The following is an 18728-nucleotide window of genomic DNA, read 5'->3' on the forward strand; positions in this document are numbered from 1 at the left end:
GATTTAAATTAATCCTCCTTTAAATTAAAGGAGTTTCTGTTGTGGCTCAGCAGAAACGAACCCGCAAGAGAAAAAAATTAAAGAAGGAAAAATGAGTTTTGTTTTTGTTTTTTTGTTTGTTTTGCTTTTTAGGGCCGCACCCACAACATATGGAAGTTCCCGGGCTAGGGGTTGAATTGGAGCTGCAGCTGCTGGCCTACACCACAGCCACAGCAATGCGGGATCTGAGCCTCATCTGTGACCTACATCACAGCTCATGGCATTGCAGGGTTCGGGATCCTTAACCCACTGAGCAGGGCCAGGGACTGAACCCATGTCCTCATGGATACTAGTCTGGTTCATTATTACTGAGCCACAATGGGAACTTGAAAAATTAGTTCTTTAGAGAATATCTTAAGAGGAAGAGATTAAATTATAAATCAGGAGCTTAAAATGGGCAGTGTCTTTTATGAAGTGTTTCTGTGATGACAGGAGGGCGATTTGTTGATTGGAATCAAGAGGGTTTATGATTTATCTTAGATGGCTTACTTAATCCCCCCCCCCGTGTTTATGTACTTGTCAAAAAAAGACCTAATTGTTTGGTAAAAGTTTATTATGTACATGTTGATGAAGTTTTAACTTACACCATTAACTAACTAGTTAAAGATACTCAAGCTCTTGATATATAATCTGCTCTTTGTCACTAGTGCACCTAACTGGCACATTCTTGTTTTTGTTTTTGCTTTTTGCTTTTTATTTTGTGTCTTTTGTGTGTGTGTGTGTGTCTCTTTAGGTCTGCACCCACGGCACATGGAGGTTCCCAGGCTAGGGGTCCAATTGGAGCTGTTGCCACCTGCCTATGTGACAGCCACAGCAATGCCAGATCCCAGCCGTGTCTGTGACCTACACCACAGCTCACAGCAATGCCAGATCCTTAACCCACTGAGTGAGGGATTGAACCCGCAACTCATGGTTCCTAGTCAGACTTGTTTCTGCTTCGCCATGATGGCAACTCCTGGCATATTCTTTACACATGTTTTAGTATACACATTCTTTAGAAAGTAGTAATTGATGGAAATTATGTTATATTCCAGTCTCCACAAGATAAGAGCATGTTTTTTCTGGGATACCACAAAGAATTAATGTAGTGGTACTAAAGCTTAGAACCAGTGCAGTGGTCTTAGCAGCTTTCTAGACCCTAAGGACCTATGTAACAAAAGTAACTTGTTTCAGATTTTGGTTTCAAAATTCTTGATGTACCTTTAGCTTAAATGTATAAAGAACACTTAAAAAATTATGAGTACGTCTTGATCTAAAATAATCTTAAGATTGGTAGTAGATTTTCCTAGGAGGAAAAATAAAGAACTGGGTACAGATTAATAAAGGCATCCCTTGGTATAGGGAACACTGGGTCTTTGTTTGGGATTTGAAAAGAGGATATAATCAGTCTAGCTTCTCAGCAAGGTTCATGCTAATTTGGTAGGAAGAGGTCTTGGAATAATATCCTTTTTGATTTTAAAGAGAGACAGAATATTTGCAGAAAAGGTTGAAATAGTGAAAACATGTTTAAAAATACTAATTTTTGTTCATTCTTGGTAATTTTCTTGAGAGTTTACAGCCTGATCGTTCAGTGAAAGGAATACTTGTGGTATAAGGTATGTGTCCAGGATGTAGAGGCTGGGGGTGAATGACAGTGTTAGGGGTCAGTGAAATACCTATCAGTTGTAGCAGTTATTCCCTTTGAGCAATATGTCCAGCTATGTGGAATTAATCCAATTTTAAAGACATGCATTGGGTAGTTCCCTGGTGGCCTAGTGGTTAAGGCCTTGTCACTACCGTGGCTTAGGTTCGATCCCTGACCTGGGAACTTCTGCATACTGTGGGCTCAGCCAATAAACAAACAAAAACACAAAAAAACAAAAACATGCATCAAGTCCCTGCTATATGCAGCCAAGTGTTCAAGTTTCCATGGGCAATGTAAACAGAAATAGTTGTAGTCACTATAGAGGAGAAAATAGAACATAGAGTGATCAGTTTACCAGAAATGCAGCTTTACTTGGAATCCACTTCTTTACTCCCTTCCCTTCTAGGCTCCTGGGAGGGGCTTTAACCATGTGTTCAGGTGATCATATGTAAGATTAAGATATTTTAGCCCTAATTAGTTAAGATTGCTGTCACTTTGGCTTCAGTTTATTTTCTAATGTACTCCACTTGTGTGAGAGTGGCAACACACTTTTGTAGAAATTTTGGAGTAATGCATCTGTGGTTTTGTATGTGTATTTTTGCCTTATGCAGAGGAAAATGGTGGAAAACGATTAGTCACATATAGATATTGGTATGTAGGTTGGAGCCCTTGAGAAGACATTTACAAAGAGTTTTGACTCAACTTTATTTAATTATTTATTTAGTGTTTTTAGGGCCTCACCTATGGCATATGGACGTTCCCAAGCTAGGGGATGAATTGGAGCTGCAGCTGCCAGCCTATACCACAGCTACGACAATGCCAGATCCGAGACGTGTCTGCGACCTATATCACAGCTCACAGCATTGCTGGATCCTTTAACCCACTGAGTGAGGGCCAGAGATCAAATGCACATCCTCATTGATACTAGTTGGGTTTGTTACCGCTGAGCCACGACGGAAACTCCTTGACTCAACTTTAGAAGAAAAAAAATAACTGATCTACCAATATGTCTATATGTTGATAAGATGATTAATACTACCTGTTTTATTTCTAAGATCAGAATCACTTTCCTGCTTCATAGGTTCTGTAAAATGGCAACATTTCCCATCCCACACTCATAATCATATCATTAGAGTCATACTATATTTCCCATTTGCTTCTTATTGACTAAGTAGAAAAAAAAAGAAAGTATCCTCTCCTAGGTACTTGTTCGAAACTATAAGGAAAATATTGCCTGTTGCCGTATTGCCAAATATAGGGTTTTTTAAATTAAGTTTTTTTGTCTGCACCTATAGCATGTGGAAATTCCTGGGCTAGGGATTGAATCCAAGCCACAGCTACAGCAAAGGGGGATACTTTAACCCACTTTGCTAGGCTGGGGATCGAACCCGAACCTCTGCAGTGACCTGAACTGCTGCAGTTAGATTCTTAACCCACTGTGCCTAAGGGCAACTCCAAATGCGATGTTTTTTAAATAAACTTTTTGAGATAATTTTAGATAGAAGAAAGGTTGCACAGAGAGATAATTTTAGATAGAAGAAAGGTTGCACAGAGAGAATTTTAGATAGAAGAAAGGTACACAGAGAGTTCCTGTGTACCTCTCACCTGGTACCCCAGATGTTGACATCTTACATTAGTGGGTACCTTTGTCAAAGCCAATGGCACATTACTGTTAACTAAACTCCGGACTTCGTTTGGATTTCCCTAGTTTTTCTCTTAGTGTCCTTTTTCTGTTGCAGAATTCCTACGCAGGATGCCTTATTGCCCTTAGTCGTCATGTCTCATTAGTTTCTTCTCTTCTTCGGAAGTTTCTCAGACTTCCTTTGTTTCCCAAGGCCTTATTTCTTGGGGAGCACTGGTTGGGGGGTTTGCAGAATGTTCTTCCATTTAGGTTTGTCTGATGTTCTCCTGGCTAGGCTGGGGCTATACATTTGAGTGGAGAGTACCAGAGAGAGGAAGGGCTCCATCATACCAGATTGGGGCAGGTGAAAGCCACACAGAATCACTGGTGAGGTGTTCCTTGTTTGCCAGATTTCTCCACTAAAGAGTTACTGTTTTTACCTTTTCTGTACTTTGGGAAGGAGTCACTAAGTCCAGCCTGCATTCAAGGGGAATGCAGAGAAGCAAATATCTGCTTAGTATTATTTGGAATTCTTCTGTAAGGAGGATTTGCCTCTTCTCCCTCATTTACTTATTTATTCAATCATTTATGAAGTCTGATTTTACCTGTATTTTATACTTTAGTTGTTATCCATTATCATGTTATTTCTTTTGTTGCTCAGATTGTTCCAGCTGTGGCCACTGGAAGCTCCTTCAGATTGCCTCCTGTGTCCCTTTGATGTGGCCCATCCTTTTGTGTTTGTGAGCACATCCTTGTTTTGTGGCACAAGATGCTTCACGGTTTATCATATGTATTTTCTACCCCAGCCCTAGAATCAGCTGTATCTCCAAGGAGCTCAGGGCTGGGTGCCCTTGTTGCTACTGAGGTGGTTTTGTTTTTCATACAGAAGAAGAATTGAAATGGTAAAAGGTTTGGTTATTTTTGTTGTTCAGACTTTGCTAGATTTGCATATCTCTTTCTGGTATCTCTCTTTTACCCATGCCCAGCACTGTCTGCCTGTACATTGGTTTTTTTGTTCTGCAGTTGTTTGTTGAATACCATGGAGCCATGTTGAGTAGGGAGGTTCGGAGAGAGCAGTCTGTCTGAGCTTTATCAGAAGGGAGAGATGCCTGGGAACTGAAGCCAGAGGGCCTGTATTGGGGTATACACTTGGGTATATTGGAGCTGAACGGAAGTCGGAGAATTGTGCCCTGAGGTCCAGTATGGATTGACTGAGGTGTGTAGATGGTCAAGAACTGGTTTGGGACAAATCTTGTGACCACTAGCCTCCCTCTTGCAAGTACCTTTTGCACCTCTGGGCTGGGGTGTCCCTCAAGCGGTGGCAGAACCATGCAGAATCTTGACAATCAGCCAGATTTGAAATAGTTCCCCATGTTGTAAACATGCATTTTCATTATGGCTCCGAAGTACAAAGTATGGATAAAATGTACTCTTTGTGATATGCTTGTAAAGTGTCTTAAAGCAAACAAACAAAAGAGGTGAAAACCAAAGTATCTATCATTGAGCAAATGTTTGTTTTTTTTTTCTGCCATTTAGGGCCACACCCGCAGCATATGGAGGTTCCCGGGTTAGGGGTTGAATTGGAGCTACACCTGCCGGCCTATGCCACAGCCACAGTAACGCCAGATCCTTAAGCCACTGAGCAAGGCCAGGGATCGAACCCACAACCTCATTGTTACTAGTCAGACTTGTTTCCGCTGGGCCACATCAGGAACTCTGGTAGTGATATTTTCTCTAATTCTGACTTCTGCGTAATTACTTTTGAGTGGCAGGGTAACAAGGTCAAGACAAGATTTGTTTTTTCTTTCGTTGAAATTGTTTGGCTTGTCTGCTCCAGCCTTTGCTGTCGTAAGGTCAATATCTAATTGGCATTCTGTTGATTTTAAATAGACAACCTGTTTTATTTGTTGCTTGCATTATCCTCATCGTACAAAGAAAATACATTAAGAAAACATTATACCAGATTTATATACAGTTTGAACAGGTTTCATTTAGTTGCATGAGAGTTCACCAGCTATTTTTGGTTTGAATGATGATAGGCTGGTCATCAGAATGTCTTAAAGATTTTTTGGTGTATGTTATGTCTGTTTGAAGGTAATTGAATCATTAGCCACTTCAGCCTAAAAATCTAATTACTTTTGACATTTCCTTCTCAAAATTTATTTTCTTGGGGTTTATCTTTTTCCTTTTTTTTTTTGACAGTTCAATTTACATACAGAAAAGTGCACAAATCATGAATGATACAGTCATGTAAATACCAACCTGAAGAACAAAAGAACATTGCGAGTAGCCTTACCTTTTATCACCATACATTAGTCTTGCTTGTTTGCGAACTTTCTATGTATGGAATCTTACATTATGTGTTTTTTGTGTCTGGTTACTTTTGTTTGGCATGGTGATTGTGAGATAGTGCTTTGCATGTAGCTTTAGTTTTTTTTCCATTGCTATGTAGTTTTTACTTGTATGAAAATATCAAAATTGATTTACCCATTTTGCTGTTGATGCACATATGAATTGTTTGGAGTCTTTAGCTATGTCAAATAACATTGCTATAAACATTTTTGAATATATGGATTGCTGCATGTGTGTCTCTTGAGTTTTAGTAGATATGCCAAGCAGTTTTCCAAAGTAGTTGTTTGAGTTTACCATTCTTACTAGCAATGTCTCTGTTGCTCCAGATGCACTCTAATACTTGGAAATGGTATTAAAAAATGAAAAGTTTAGCTATTTGGGTAATACATATCTCAATGGTTTTAAGTTGCTTTTATCTGATGGCTAATCAGGTTGAGTGCCTTTTCATATATTTATTGGTCATGAGGATATTGCTTTTGTAAAGTTCCTTTCAAGTCTTTTGACCATTTTTCTGTTATTTTTTTTCTTATACTACACACACACACACACACACACACACACACACACACACAATATATATATATATATGTGTATATATATGTATGTGTATATGTACATATATATAATAAAAGTTTTCATTTTAACCATTTAATGACATTAATTACATTCACAGTGTTGTGCAACCATTACTACTACCTGTTTCCAAATTTTTTTATCACCTCAAACTGAAACTGTAACTGTTAAGTAGAAACTACCTATTCTTCCTCCCCCCGCCCCATAGCTGCCAGTCTACTTCTAATATGTCTTTTGTCTCATTTTTACATGTTTGGATTTTTATGTTCTCTGGATACAGTCCATTTGCCAGCTATATGTATTGCAGATATCTTCTCCAACTCTGTGGCTTTCCTTTTCACGTTGTTAATGGTGTATTTTGATGAAAAGAAGTTTTTCACTTCGCTGTGTTTTTCATGTCACTCTCCTAGAAGTTTTGACATATCATCACATTTTCGTTATCAGGAGTTCCCGTTGTGGCGCAGTGGTTAGCGAATCCGACTAGGAACCATGAGGTTGCGGGTTCGGTCCCTGCCCTTGCTCAGTGGGTTAACGATCTGGCGTTGCCGTGAGCTGTGGTGTGGGTTGCAGACGCGGCTCGGATCCCGCGTTGCTGTGGCTCTGGCGTAGGCCGGTGGCTACAGCTCCGATTCAACCCCTAGCCTGGGAACCTCCATATGCCGCGGGAGCGGCCCAAGAAATAGCAACAACAACAACAACAACAGTAACAACAACAAAAAGACAAAAGACAAAAAAAAAAAAAAAAAAAAACATTTTCGTTATCATTAAATTCAAATACCCTTTCTAATTTACATTGTAATTTCTTCATTGAGCCATGGATTATTCTGTCAGTTTTTACTTATATTGAGGAGGTTCTACTTTGGTGCTGTGGGTTAAGAATCCAACCTGAGAAATTCCTGATGTTGCATCACGGGATCGGTGGAGTTTTGGGAGCGCTGGAACTCAGGATCAATCTCTGGCCTGGTGGGTTAAAGATATGGCATTGCTGCTGCTGTGACTTAGTCAGGTCACAGCTACACCTTGGATCTGATCCCTGGCCCAGGAACTCCATATGCCACAGGGTGGCCAAAAAAAGGAAAAAAAAAAAAAAAAGAATCCAATTGCAATGGCTCAGGTTGCTGCAGAGGTATAGATTCAATCCCTGGCCTGGCACAGTGGGTTAAAGGATTTGGTGTTGCTGCAGCTGTGGCGTAGGTTGCAGCTGTGGCTTAGATTTTGTCTCTGGCCTTGGAACTTCCATGTGCCTTGGGTGCAGCCATAAAATAAAATAAAATAAAAAATTCAAAATATAAAAAATAAATGTTTTTTAAATTTTAAAAAATTTATTTTATTTTTTAATTTTAATTTTTTTATTTTATTTATTTATTTTTTTTTTGTCTTTTTGTCTTTTGTTGTTGTTGTTGTTGCTATTTCTTGGGCCGCTCCCGCGGCATATGGAAGTTCCCAGGCTAGGGGTCGAATCGGAGCTGTAGCCACCGGCCTACGCCAGAGCCACAGCAACACGGGATCCAAGCCGCGTCTGCAACCCACACCACAGCTCACGGCAACGCCGGATCGTTAACCCACTGAGCAAGGGCAGGGACCGAACCCGCAACCTCATGGTTCCTAGTCGGATTCGTTAACCACTGCGCCACGACGGGAACTCCTATTTTTTAATTTTTAATTTTATTTTATCTTTTGCTTTTTAGCACTGCACCCATGGCATATGGAAGTTCCCAGGCTAGGGGTCAAATTGTACCTGCAGCTGCTGGCCTACGCCACAGCCATAGCAACATGGGATCTGAACTGTGTCTTCGACCTATGCCACAGCTCATGGCAATGCCAGATCCTTAACCCACTGAGTGAGGCCAAGGATGGAACCTGCATACTCATGGTTCCTAGTCAGGTTTGTTAACCACTGAGCCATGAAGGGAACTCCCAATAATAAATTAAATATTAAAAAATTTGCACTGAGACTATTTTTAGGTGTCTACAAATTTAGAGCTGTGCTATCTTCTTGGTGGATTAACCTTTTTGTCAATGAGGCTATAGTTAGATGTGTATAGATTTTTTTTTTCTTTTTAGGGCTGCACGTGCGGCATATGGAAGTTCCCAGGCTAGGGGTTAAATTAGAGCTGCAGCTGCCTACCTACACCACAGCTCATGGCAACGCTGGATCCGCGAGCCACTGAATAAGGCCATGGATCAAACCCGCATCCTCATGGATACTAGTCAGGCTAGTTAGCGCTAAGCCACAATGAGAACTCCTTTCTTTTGTTCTCTTTTTTATGACTGTTGACATGTAGTTTAGTTTTCATAGTTTTAAAATATGACAATATTTTAGTACAATTTAATATTCACATAGATTCTTCCACATATTTGTTCTTTCCTTGCTCTTTGTGTCTGCCTACATTACTATAATTTCTTCTAGGATTATTTTCCTCCTTCCTATAGCGCTCCTTTAGTATTTACTTTAGTACAGGTCTGCCACTTTGAATTCACGGTTTTGGTTAGTCTGAAAATATTTCTATTTTGTCTTCATTTTTAAAGCAAATTTTAATTAAAATATAACTAACAGAAAAATGCATAAATCATAAATGATGAATTTTCAACAGTGTGAGTACACTCACATAAGCAGGACACAGTTTGATGACCAGAACGGTATTAGCATCCCAGAAGGTTTCCCTATGCACCCTTTCTGTCACCACTCACTCCAAGTCACTACCATCATGACTTGTAATGCTACAGGTTTTGCCTGTATTTGAACTTAAATATCTAGAATCAGCCAGTGTTTTACTGCCTTATGTCTAATTTCTTTCTCTGAACTTTGTGAGATTGATGTACATTGTTGCATGTAGTTGTAGTTTGTTCATTTACATTTTAGTATCTTATTCCATTGTTTGACTATAGTATAATATATCCGTTTTACTCTAGATGGACATTTGAGTGTTTGGATCTTACATTTAGACATCCAGTTATTGGATATTATGAATAATTATTAAACATGTCTTTTTGTGAGCAAATGTAGTATTTGTGTCAAGAATATCCTTGAAAGTGGAATTGCTAGTTCATAGTGTATGTGTACGTTTAGTGTTAGCAAATATTGCCAAAAGCATTCCAAAATGATTGAACCTCATGAACTTTATTTTTATTTTTATTTTGCTTTTTAGGGCCGTACCTGCAGTATATGGAGGTTGCCAGGCTAGGGGTCCAATCGGAGCTACAGCTGCCAGCTTACGCCAGAGCCACAGCAACGTGGGATCCGAGCTGCATCTGTGACCTACACCACAGCTCATGGCAATGCCAAATCCTTAACCCACTGAGCGAGGCCAGAGATCAAACCCAAAACCTCTAATCGGATTTGTTTCTGCTGTGCCATGATGGGAACTCCTGTACCTCACAAACTTTAAAAATTAAAGCCAACCTGGGACATTAGTTTGAATTTAATAAGGATTTGCCTAGTGTCATGTACTTGGAAAGGCTGTATCGCTAATAACAAGATTTGCTCGTACACATTTAGCTTCTGAAAACTAATTCTTAGATCTTTTTATACTGCTCCTGCTAATACATATTTTAAAAAATTGTGTCTGTGGTCTTTCCCCTTGTGTTTCCCATTTTCTCCTCTGCCTAATCTAATTGGAAGCCAAATTCCTATGTAGTATAGCCCTTAATAGTATGTGTTTCGGAGAGATAAAGATATACATGGAAATGTATGATGAGTAGAGGTGGCACAACACAGATAGTCACCTGTCTGTTCTTGGGCTTGCCATATCTTCCTGATGTTAGTGAAATACCACGTTAGAGGAATCCTCTGTTACAAGTCTTCATTTATTCACTTCACTAATATTTGAGTGCCTTCTAAGTATATTGGACTAGATGTGGAAGATGCAGGGAGGAAGGAAGTGCCTTCAAGAAGATCACAGGAGCGTAAATCAACACTTAAAATATAGTACATTAATTCCAGAATAATAGAGACATGTACAGAGAGCTCTGAGCCCAGGGGAGAGAGTGGCCGACTCTGCTTGTGTGACGTAAGGCAAGTTTCACCATGGATGTCTATTTCCTGGAGGTCTTGGAGGATGAGCAGTGGGATAAAAGGAGAACAACATGTTGGGCAGAAGCAGCAGTAAGCGCAGAGGTTTAGAAATGTGGAAGAACTATTCAAAGAACCAGGGTACACAGATTGCAGTGTGGCATTTGTGCTGACGCCCACTTCCCCATACCAGTAGCAGTCATTGTGTTATCAGTCATCACATTTTTGCTGCTAAATTTATAAGCAGCTTCAGAGTTCTCAACAGGGTGCTTCAAGTAGTCACTACCAGTTATTTGGACTTGGCACGTGAGGTTGAACCTGTTTGTCTTCTCTGCAGTAGGCGGCCACTGCGCCTGGAGCGAAGGATGTGTGTGGGAGGGGTGGAGAAGGAGGCAGGAAAGGTATGTTGGCTGGGATCAGCTATGAAGGGCTTTCTGTGCCACACAGTGAAGTTTGTATTTATAGTCTGTATAGGCTGTGGAGAGCCATATAAGGATTTTAAAACAGGAAGATGATGTAAGCAGATTACTCTGGGAAGATAAGCCCTGTGGAAGATGGATTGAACTGAGTACACTGAGGGCAGAGACAGCACTAGGCAACTGTATCCTATCATTAGATCTTAGTAGCCTCAAGTTGCCAGACCAGTTAGGAATATTAAGGTTATTCACACAGGAGGGGATGGAGGTCTGAACAAGGGCAGTAGGAATGGGAAGAAGGAGTCAGATTGAGATTGACTTAGGACCTAGAGCTGCTTAGTTTTGACTTGGGGATAAGAAAGAGGAAGGAATCTTGAAGGCTCTCAGACTTCCTGCCTACCTGCCTGGATGGTAAGGAAGGCAGGAGGAGCAGGATGGGGTGGGAAGGTGATGACTTATACTGGCTGGAAGTTAAGTTGGCCTAGAAAAAATATTTTTCCTATGGAGTAATGTTGATTCCTAGCAAGTTCCTTTGCTCTTCCAGAAGGTTGCAAACCAACTGTTAATGTCACATGGTAACATGGAGTTGGCTGTAGAGGATGTGGGTTTTTTTTTTTGTTTGTTTGTTTTTTTAATTTCTTTTTAGGGCTGCACCCGCAGCATGTGGAAGTTCCAGGCTAGGGGTGGAATTGGAGCTACAGCTGCTGGCCTGTACCACAGCCACAGGAATGGGGGATGCGAACTGAGTCTTTGACCTACACCACAGCTCACAGCAATGCCAGATCCTTAACCCACTGAGCGAGGCCAGGGGTCGAACCTGGATCCTCATTGGATACTAGTCGGATTTGTTTCCACTGCACCACAATGGGAAGTCCCAGAAGATGTGGTTTTGATTCTTGGTTCTGACACTTACTATCACTTAGTTATAACGTCAGGCAAGCTATGTTACCTCTCTGACTCTATTTCCTTATCTGTAGAGTGGAAATAATATATGTCCAGTTTTTCTTACAAAATTGTTAGAAGAATCAAATGAGGAAATTTATGTAAGAGTATTTTGTCTACTCATACATACTGCACACATACATTTTCACTGAGCCTTTCTTCCCTTCGTAAAAAGATGAATGTTTGAAGTGCTTTGATTAAATTTTGTTAAAAAATTGTCTAATGGGAGTTCCTGTGGTGGCGCAGCAGTAATGAACACGACTGGTATCCATATGGATGTAGGTTTGATCCCTGGCCTCACTCAGTGGGTTAAGGATCTGGTGTTGCCTTGAGCTTGTGGTGTAAGTCACAGGCGTGGCTCAGATCCCGTGTTGTTGTGGCTGTGGTGTAGGCCAGCAACTGTAGCTCTGATTTGACCCCAAGCCTGGGAACCTCCATATGCTGTGAGTGCAGCCCTAAAAAGACAAAAACAGATAATAAAAAAATTGTCTAATGATAGTTGCTCCTCGATTCTGACTGCTTTTGCAATTAACAGTTATTCTGATTCTATTTGCGTTGAAAGAATTTAGGGTTTTACTTACAGGTATAATAAAAATAACCCTTACTGTATATAACTTAATTAGCTGAATATGTGTGCCTAGGTAGTTTTTATAGTTTAAATTGGATATACCCAATCTTTTTTCTTTTTTAGGGCCACACCCGTGGCATATGGAGGTTCCCAGTCTAGGGGTCGAATTGGAGCTGCAGCTGCCAGCCCACGTCATAGCCACAGCAATGCCAGATCTGAGCTGCATCTGTGACCTACACCACAGCTCACAGCAACGCCGGATCCTTAACCCACTGAGGGATTGAACTTGCGTCCTCATGGATACTAGTCAGATTCATTTCTACTGAGCCATGACGGGAACTCCAGATATACCCAATCTTTTTTTTTTTTTTTCTTTTTCCCCTGTCTTTTTTAGGGCCCCACCCAGGGCATATGGAGGTTCCCAGGCTAGGGGTCCAGTCAGAGCTGTAGCTGCTGGCCTGTACCACAGCCACAGCAACGCCAGATCCGAGCCACGTCTGTGACCTACACCACAGCTCATGGCAATGCCAGATCCTTAACCCACTGAGCGAAGCCAGGGATTGAACCTACAACCTCATGGTTCCTAGTTGGATTTGTTTCTGCTGCACCACGACGGGAACTCCTTTTTTTTTTTTTTTTTCAGATATACCCAATCTTGATAGAGAATAAATAACATATTTGGGCAAGTGGATATGGATGTTGGTTATGGTACTGTGTCTAAAGAAGCTTGAGTTTGAGAATAGAAGTACTTGAGCTCCCTCTGGCAGAGTTCCTCTTGGCAAGATCAGAGGCAACAGCAGAGAGGAGATTCTAAGGAGAATACACAGGGTGTGTATGAAATGCAAGAAAACCAGATTTCTTCAGTTGATAGGAAATAGGAGAACATTTGGGATTGGCAGTTGCTATCTCCTTGTTCTTGAAAAAAGTGATAAAGTGCTGTGATCTCAGTGTATTTTTTAGGTCTCATGAAATTTAGGTAACTAATGTTTAAATTGATATCACTAGGGTAATTTGTTTAAAACCTAAATCCACACTGTACATAAAAAGAACTACAACTTCCATCATCACATCCCAACACAGGAGTGTCAGAAATGCAGCCTCTGCACTGCCCCTCCCTTCTGTCCCCATGGAAACATTGCTGAAGGGTCATAGGCTCCTCCCACCTCATGCTTGCCCTTAGAACTCTTCTGAAGATAGCATCCTAGACAGCCATGGCCACTCGATTACAATCTGCACAGGAGGAGAGTCTGCATAGGTACTTGCTATGCAACCTTTGAGTGTTGCTGAATTACATGAAGTAGACAAAGATAATTGAGTTTTGTTGAAAAAAGTTATGCTGATAATGAAGTAATTATTTATCAGTGGAAAATACTTGATATTTGTTCTGTGAGATAATAGAAAGTTTAAGTTTGCTGAATAGAAAGAAAAAATAACACTAATAATTAACAAAACACATTATTAGAACTTTCATTTCAGAACTAGCTCAGTTATATTCTGGTTACTCTAGAACAAAGGAATAGGTTGGGAGGGTTTGTAGTCTGGATCAAATTTCCACCTAGATTTGGGAGGTGTTGTGGAGGAGGGACAGAAATCAGGGGTGTTAGTTCTGTGAAGTGGTCAGCTGGGTTCGCTCATTGGATGAACATGCAGAGCCAGAAAGGGAGGCGGGGGCTGTGCTGGGGACGTTAAGTCCAAGGGTGGATTGTTCCTAGGAAGGCAACTAGCAGTAGTAAGTCAAGGCTTGCTTGCTTTTTTTTTTTTTTTTAATATAAAGAATCTAGGATACAAAGTACAGTACAGAGTAAGTTAAAATTAAGGCAGGAGTTCCTGTCATGGCTCAACGTTTATCGAACCTAACTAGCATCCATGAGGATGTGGGTTCAATCCCTGGTCTTGCTCAGTGAGTTAAGGATCCGGCGTTGCCATGAACTGTGGTGTAGGTTGCAGACATGGCTCAGATCCGATGTTGCTGTGGCTGTGGCTGTGGCGTAGTCTGGCGGCTACAGCTCCGATTGGACCCTTAGCCTCGGAAGCTCCATATGATGCAGGTGTGGCCCTAAAAAAAGATAAAAAGACCAAAAAAAAAAAAAAAATGGAGTTCCCGTTGTGGCGCAGCGGAAACGAATCTGACTAGGAACCATGAGGTTGCAGGTTCATTCCCTGGCCTCACTCAGTGGGTTAAGGATCTGGCGTTGCCATGAGCTCTGGTGTAGGCAAGTAGCAACAGCTGCAATTTGATCCCTAGTCTGGGAACCTCCGTATGCGGGTGCGGCACTAAAGAGATAAAAGACAAAAAAAAAAAAAAAAAAAATTAAGGCAGAAGTTCCCACTGTTCAGAATTGGGATAAACTTGAGATTTATGGGAAAGGCTACTTGAGGCTGAAGGTTCTAGAATCAGAGTCTGCTGATGGGGGTCAGATGATCTCAAAGAAGGGGAGTCAGATTCTGGGGAGAACCCATCACACAGACAAATTGTCCATGAATGAAGAGAGAATAATGAATGCATTGTAGCATAAGTGGTATTAAGATGAAAAATTATGTTCCTCATGAGGGCTGGGGTCAAAATCAAGTCTGAGAGCAGCACTGATTATACAAGGAAGCATACCTTACAGCTCTCCAGGGCTTCCTGACACATCTGTGCTGTGCTTCTCATTTGATGGTGTCTGGGGTGACAGGACAGTCCCAGAGAGAATGACGCACAGGGCACAAGAGAGCAGAGTACAATGGTTAAGAGCAAGGACTGCAGGCCAGGCTTTTGGGGTTGAATTCCAGATGGGCTGTTGGCTGTACTTAAGGCCTCTGCTCTTCATCTCCCGTTTGTAAGGTAGAGGTTAATAATTGTACCTGTCATAGGGTTGTTGTGAGGCTCAGAAGTAATAAAGTGAACTGCTTGGCCTGTCGCCTGTCACACAGTAAGGACCTAGTAAACGTCAACTCTGTTACCATTTAAGTCTTTGAAGCCTTCTTTCCAGGGAGAAAATAAGTCAAAAAGACTCTCTTATTCCAAACCCAAAAAATGTAGTCAGCACACTGCTTGACCCTCAAATATACAGTAGGTGTTCAATAAATATTTATTGAAGGAATGAGGAGGGCAGAGGTAAGCTGGCAAGATGGTGGATATACCTATTGATTTTGCTCCATTTCAGCATAAAAAAGAACAGACAGACCTAAACACTGGCCAGGGTGTGATCACATAGGAGAAAATTGGAGAATAATTCTCAGAACTATTTATTTGTCCTAGAAATTCCAGAGATTCTATGTCTTTTTGGTGGGCACAGTTTCTCTTTTGCAAATAAGCTAATTTGAATCGTATTAATTCTGTGATTGTGATAATTCAGCCATGTACTAAGGTTTCTATTCCAAAGACTAAAATACTACCTTAGTATAAAAGTATTACTCATTTTACATGAACATTGGTGAATTTTTTGAAATTGTGCCTTAATTTCCACCAAATAGATGTGTGGTTAATCACAACTTGTGATTCCATTGAGGAGAGGCCATTTCAGAAATTGTGCTGTGTGAACAGCCGAGGCTTTGTGGCTTTCTAAATGTGTTGTGTTCATTGGCATGTTCCCTCTGGTACCTTATTGAGCAGGCATACTGAGTGGGACATCTAATGATCAGCATTTGAGATTTAAAATGTCTGCTAAAGGGAGTTCCCATCATGGTACAGCGGAAATGAATCCGACTAGGAACCATGAATATGCAGGTTGCATCCCTGGCCCTACTCAGTGGGTTAAGGATCTGGTGTTGCCGTGAGCTGTGTTGTAGGTTGCAGACATGGCTCGGATTTGGCGTTGCTGTGGCTCTGATGTAAGCCAGAAGCAACAGCTCTGATTAGATCCCTAGCCTGGGAACTTCCATACGCTGTGGGTGCGGCCCCCAAAAGACCTAAAAATAAATAAATAAAATGTCTGCTAAAGATGACAGTGTTCTTTAGGTGATGAGTTCTTTATGATGGACATTGCATTACTAGGGGTAGTGTGGTGTTTTAAAGCCATTCTTTGTCAATTTATAGGAAGACATTAGTTTTTCTATTTTCTGTGTCTATTTACTAGACATGAGAGAACTTGTCTAGTAAATTTTAAGAGCATCAGCTATTTTAGAATGAGTTAAACCCAGCCTTGATTCTTGCAGCACTGTTGAAGTGCTTATTCCTTTTGAGAAGTACTGAACTGAATTTTTGGCTAGCTGGGCAAATCATCCCTCTTCCTAGTGTATGAGTACTTTGATAAGGTTGAAATATTTTGAAGCTTAATGTTTAAATACCATTTCATATATTTGCTTTTGTCTTATATCATCAAATAGATAATCTAGCCTTCTAATTAAACTCAACAAATCAATAGAATCAATGTATCAGTAAAGTTACTTTTATTGAAAGAATTAATTTATTGCATTTAATAATTTGCAACCTGGTTAGGCCCACTATCAACTAAGGTTACTGGGACTGCAGAAAGTGAAGTCATAAGATTGTAGGTTTTAGAAGGGTTCCTTAGGTCTGGCTCTGTGCACAGAGGTGGCCATCTTTTGAAGAGAGCCTCAAAAGTTGTCAAATGAAAATTGTAAGTGCTGCACTGGCAGCTTCCAACTGTTAAATCAAGGGGTGCCTTTCCCCAGAAGCGTTAACATCCACGGTAGGTGCTGAGACACTGGCCCCTGCAAGTGGGAATGGAAGGGCAGGATGACAAAGCCACACTGATACTCATGAGCAGGTCAGACAGAGCCTTGGGGTCTTCTCTTTGCGCTGTCATTTTGCACATGTGTTTGGCTCCTCAGACTCAGATTACTACTTTGCGGATGGGTGGCTTAGGCAAGGTCATTTCCAAGGTTCCTTTAAGCTCTTCTGTCATGTAATTGGGATTTTTTTGGTTCCTGGCTCAGAGTCGGGCCAGGGATTTGGATGACAGGGTAGTGCAGGTGGTCAGGCACTTCATACTTAACCACCTTTCCATATTTGCATGACTTAGTCACCAGTTCAGATAGAATAACTAAAAGTGGTGCATGTTCTCACAGAAACTTTTGATGTTCTTACAGGAAAGCTTTTTTTTTTTTTTTTTTGTCTTTTGTCTTTTTAGGGCCACACCCGAGGCATATGGAGGTTCCCAGGCTTGGGTCTAATCAGAGCTGTAGCTGCCGGCCTACACCACAGCCGCAGCAATGCCGGATCCGAGCCGCCTCTGTGACTTACACTGCAACTCAGGGCAATGCCGGATCCTTAACCCACTGAGCGAGGCCAGGGATCGAACATACAACCTCATGGTTCCTAGTAGGATTTGTTTCTGCTGTGCCATGACAGGAACTCCCAGGAAAGCGTTTTCAGTTTTATAATAGAGATCATTGAGAAATTCTTACTTCATGGGACTTTGTACACTTTTGCTATCGCTCTATCATTCTTTGAGTCTTTCATTACTTTTTTTTTGTATCTTACCATTTTTTAAATATATATATTTTATTTTTTTAATAGTTTTTTAAATATATATATTTTATTATTTTTTTTAATTGTATTGGGATTCCCCAATACAATTTTCTTCTACTGTATAGCATGGTGACCCAGTTACACATACATGTATACATTCTATTTTCGCACATTATCATGCTCCATCATAAGTGACTAGACATAGTTCCCAGTGCTACACAGCAGGATCTCATTGCTAATCCATTCCAAAGGCAATAGTTTGTATCTATTAACCCCAAGCTCCCCAACCACCCCCCTCCCTCCCCCTCCCCCTTGGCAACCACAAGTCTATTCTGTAAGTCCATGATTTTCTTTTTTGTGGAAAGGGTCATTTGTGCCTTATATTAGATTCCAGATATACGTGATATCATATAAGATTTGTCTTTCTCTTTCTGACTTATTTCACTGAGTATGAGAGTCTCTAGTTCCATCCATGTTGCTGCAAATGGCATGCTTTTGTTCTTTTTTATGGCTGAGTAGTATTCCATTGTGTGTATGCACCACATCTTCCTAATCCAATCATTTGTCAGTGGACATTTAGATTGTTTCCATGTCTTGGCTATTGTGAATAGAGCTGCAATGAACATGCGGGTGCATATGTCTTTTTTAAGGAAAGGTTTGTCTGGATATATGCCCAGGAGTGGGATTGCTGGGTCGTAGGATAGTTCTGTGTATAGATTTCTGAGATATCTCCATACTGATCTCCATAGTGGTTGTACCAGTTTACATTCCCATCAGCAGTGCAGGAGGGTTTCCTTTTTTCCACACCCGCTCCAGCATTTGTTATTTGTGGACTTATTAATGATGGCCATTCTGACTGGTGTGAGGTGGTATCTCATGGTAGTTTTGATTTGCATTGCTCTAATAATCAGTGATGTTGAGCATTTTTTCATGTGCTTGTTGGCCATCTGTAATCTTACTTGGAAAAATGTTCAGGTCTTTTGCCCACTTTTATTTATTTATTTATTTATTTTTGTCTTTTTGCCATTTCTTGGGCCGCTCCAGCGGCATATGGAGGTTTCCCAGGCTAGGGCTCCAATTGGAGCTGTAGCCACCGGCCTACGCCAGAGCCACAGCAACGCGGGATCCGAGCCACGTCTGCAACCTACACCACAGCTCACGGCAA

The 18728-nt window shown here is 40.9% G+C and overlaps 1 protein-coding gene across 16 annotated transcripts in view; it reads left to right on the top strand.

Moving 5' to 3' along the window:
* The window catches only part of SPIRE1 (spire type actin nucleation factor 1), a 180827-nt gene that overhangs the window by 4208 nt on the left and 157891 nt on the right, over nt 1-18728 (top strand). The window lies entirely within an intron of this gene.

The sequence above is a fragment of the Sus scrofa genome, chromosome 6 (assembly GCF_054392235.1).
Source record: "Sus scrofa isolate SSC_HxYL_T2T_F1_AM1 chromosome 6, Sscrofa_HxYL_maternal_Yorkshire_Landrace_v2.0, whole genome shotgun sequence".
In the NCBI taxonomy this organism is placed as follows: Eukaryota; Metazoa; Chordata; class Mammalia; order Artiodactyla; family Suidae; genus Sus; species Sus scrofa.